Source organism: Pteropus alecto, unplaced genomic scaffold (assembly GCF_000325575.1).
Source record: "Pteropus alecto unplaced genomic scaffold, ASM32557v1 scaffold98, whole genome shotgun sequence".
Lineage (NCBI taxonomy): Eukaryota > Metazoa > Chordata > Mammalia > Chiroptera > Pteropodidae > Pteropus > Pteropus alecto.
Genome location: NW_006443570.1, coordinates 4,809,810 through 4,813,272, shown reverse-complemented (window position 1 = coordinate 4,813,272; position 3,463 = coordinate 4,809,810). Strand labels below are relative to the sequence as shown.

General features: G+C 42.0%; 1 long non-coding RNA gene across 2 annotated transcripts in view; it reads right to left on the bottom strand.

The window, feature by feature from the left end:
* LOC112473189 overlaps positions 1-3,463 on the bottom strand; it is a 13,414-nt gene that overhangs the window by 9,826 nt on the left and 125 nt on the right. The window contains exons 1-2 of one of the 2 annotated variants that reach the window (XR_003043948.1): positions 3,210-3,415; positions 576-693 (exon numbers count right to left, since the gene is read on the bottom strand). This is a non-coding gene — a long non-coding RNA (uncharacterized LOC112473189). Of the gene's footprint in view, positions 1-575; positions 694-3,209; positions 3,416-3,463 lie in introns of those variants that run through there. The other variant, XR_003043949.1, reaches the window with a different exon arrangement.

Genomic DNA, 3,463 nt, shown 5'->3' with positions numbered 1-3,463 from the left:
CATGACACTCTGGCAACCTTGCACTTTTCCACATAGTCCACTTAGGCAAGGCTGGAACCTCAGATGAATCAAAGTCTTGGGAGAATATCTTGTGATCCTCCTGTGATCTTGTGAGGAGCTGCTGCTAGGGCACTTCTCATTCCCTCCCTACCTACTAGGAGAGTTGCCATGAGACAGTTTCTCATAGCCTCCAGGTTCTGATGGGATCTGAGGCTTTCTGCCTCAGCTCCCCAAGGACACAGCTGTAAACTCTAATATTCCTTAGCAGCAACAGGCCATTGGCTCCTCAGCAACAGGATGTTCTAACATCTGTGTTGCAGCCATCTGGCCCCATTGGTTTCAGTGTCACCAGACACAGGGCCACTAGGAACTGGTACCTTTGACTATTCTTCCTTTTTTGGTGTCTATGTAAGTAATAAACTGTCTGAATCTAAAAAGGGCTCCTTGTCTCTTTACTGGCTATCTCCATCAGTTGAACCTTGCCTGTGCCTGCCAGTTACATGCTATTCCCTCTGCTTGAATGCTCTCCTCCCACCCCACCAACCTTTTCCACATCTCACTTTTTTAGCTCTTACCTTAAACATTATCTCTTCATAGAGGCCTCCTTGACCAGCCTGTCCAAAATAGACCCCTTGTGGCAGACACCATCGGTTGCAATTCTAACAACCATTCTCCTTTCCATCTCGTTCCCTGCTAACAAGAACCCCAATTTTGATTTGTTAGGGTTTTGGTGGTCGTGCAGTTTAGGAGAAGCCAGGCCCCTTCCCAGTCCCAGAGGCTGACTCTTGATTTGTTAAGTTCCAACATGGCAATGCCATTCCTTTGCCAACGACTGGTCTAGAAGTTGGCAGATGATAAAATTCTGCCCAACAACACATAAGGGAATGTCTAGTAGGTACTTCTGGAAACTTTCCCTCGCTCTGATAAAAGGATACAAATATGTAACATGCCCTTTTCCTGCCTTCCGACCTTTGGTTATTGTTCTGTAAAACATTAAGCTTGTACCTTCGGCAGTCATCTTGTAACCTTGAGGGGACAAGCATGAGGACAAAAGTCAACACCTGAAGATGGCAGAGCTAAAAGATGGAAAGACTCTGCATCACTGATAGCCTTGGTGAGCCACTAAATTAACCAAAACCCCAGAACTGCTCTATCCTTGTTACTTGATAAGATGTATTTCCTTATTGCTTAAGCCAGTTGAGTCCACTTTTCTGTTACTTTCAGTCAAAACCTCCCTTAATTGAGTCACACATATCCCCAATCATCTAATATGATGTCTGGGATAGATAGGGCTCCAATCAATGCATATGTGTTAAATGAATGAAGAAAAAGAGATACTCTATAATTGTTTGCTGTAATTCCCACCCCTCCCATGTTAGCATTGAGCTAGGGAGTAGAATCAACCTTTGTATATTGCTTACAGAGCTCCCATTCCCACAGTTTGGAAAAGCGCAGGCTATGGTATCAGACCTAGCTGCCATTTATTAGCTGTGTGACTATAAACAAATTACTTCACTTCTCTGAAGCTTCATTTCTTCATTTCCAAAAGAGTGATATGAAAACAGGATTAAGTAAGATTATGTATTTATGAAGCAACTGGCCTACAGTCAGTATTCAAGACATATTTGTTCTTATGCCCAGCCTGCACACCTGACTAGGAAAAGCGGCTAAAGGGGAAAATGCTCTATGTAGCAATGAATTGGACTTATTCCTAGAGCTGACGTGCCAAAGCTGCTCTATCCCTAATCTTTGCCTCATCAGTTAAATTATTCCAAATGTCCACCTCAGTGTATTTATCTTTCATCTTCTCCATCTCTCCACCTACAACTAGCCCAGGTCTACACAGTGCTCTCATGTCACATGAGTTTCCTGTTACCCTTGCCTACTAAGACACAATTTGGGGAAGTGGAACGAATATAGGGCTCCAATCCAGTCTAGCTCTAACTAGATGAGTGACTGTAAGTCATTTAGCCTCTGAACCTCAACTACCTTATCTGTAAAATAGAGACAATGGGCTGTAATGATGCTCAAGTGGGATACTTCAGATACACAGATTTGAAAATTATAAAACATTATACAAAAATTGGTTTATTTTAATATTTTCGGCATTTCTGACCATAAGATTAGAATAGAAGGAAATAATACTAAAGCTATTCTTGCAGGATTCTAGAGCATGCATCCTGTCTGTTTCCTGGCCACAGCCTGCCTAATAAGCCACTTCAGTGTCCTTCGTTATTCATTCATTCAGCAAATACTTGAGTGTCCACTGTGTGCCAAGCACTATTCTATGTTCTGGGAATAGAACTAAACTTTCAGCTCTCATAGAGCTTGCATTCTAATAGAGGAAAAAAATGTGGTTGGTTAGAGCAAACTCATACCACCTGAAGAGTGCTGCCATGAATATCTCTGGTTATTTGATTGTGCCAAGTGGGGACAAAGAAGAGGGCGGAGAGGTGAGGAGTGAAATGCAGGAAAAAGAAGTTGAAAGAATCCAAAGCTACTAGAATCCAGAAACGGGCCAAGTTTCATCAAAATTAAGCGTCCATACACCACTTAGAGAGCATTCCAGCTAAGAATGCAAAACCTGAATCTAATCAAGAGGAAACATCAGACAAACCCAAAATGAAATTCATTCTTCTTCTTCTTCTTTTTTTTTTTAATGCAATAAAAGACAGGAAGGCCAAAGAAAACTTTAGGATTGAAGGAGACTAAAGCAATATGAAAAATACAGTATCTCTTCTTCTTCTTTTTTTTTTTTTTTTAATGCAGTAAAAGATAGGAAGGCCAAAGAAAACTTTAGGATTAAAGGAGACTAAAGCAATATGAAAAATACAGTACCTAATGTTACACTGCATCGTGTGTAGTGGGGGAGGGAGCGGTTGCTATAAAGTTCATTATTGGGTCAGTGGACAAAACTGGAATTCATCAGGTATATTAAAGTTACTCAAGTTATACATGAAAATGTCCTTATTGGGTGGGGTGGGGGAGAATATGAGGAGGAAGGAGGAAAGGAGAGAAGGAGCAAATGAAAAAGTAAATGGAGCAAATTGTTAGCAATAGATGAATTTGAGTAAAGGATACACTAGTTCTATGTACTATTCTTGCAACTTTTCCAAATAAGATGTTTTTTTAAAAAATGTGTCCATCATGAGACCAGGCCTCTAAGCCAAGCCCTTTTGCTAAATCGGTGCTTGACCCTGAATGAATACCTTCCTCTCTCTGGGCTTCGTTTTCTAGCTCAGATGATTTCTAACATTCTCTCTGGCTTTGGCAATCAAGGTCCCACGACTCTCTGGGCGTTTCCACGCAGGGCTGTGAATTAAGGCGGCCCTTCGGTTTCCTTCAAGGTCTCTCAGCCCACCAGTTATTTCATCACAACATTCTCCAAGGCGCCCACGCGTGCTCTTTAATCAGGGCAAACTTGCCCCAGCCCATCGCTCCACCAGCCGCAGGCAGCCACTCT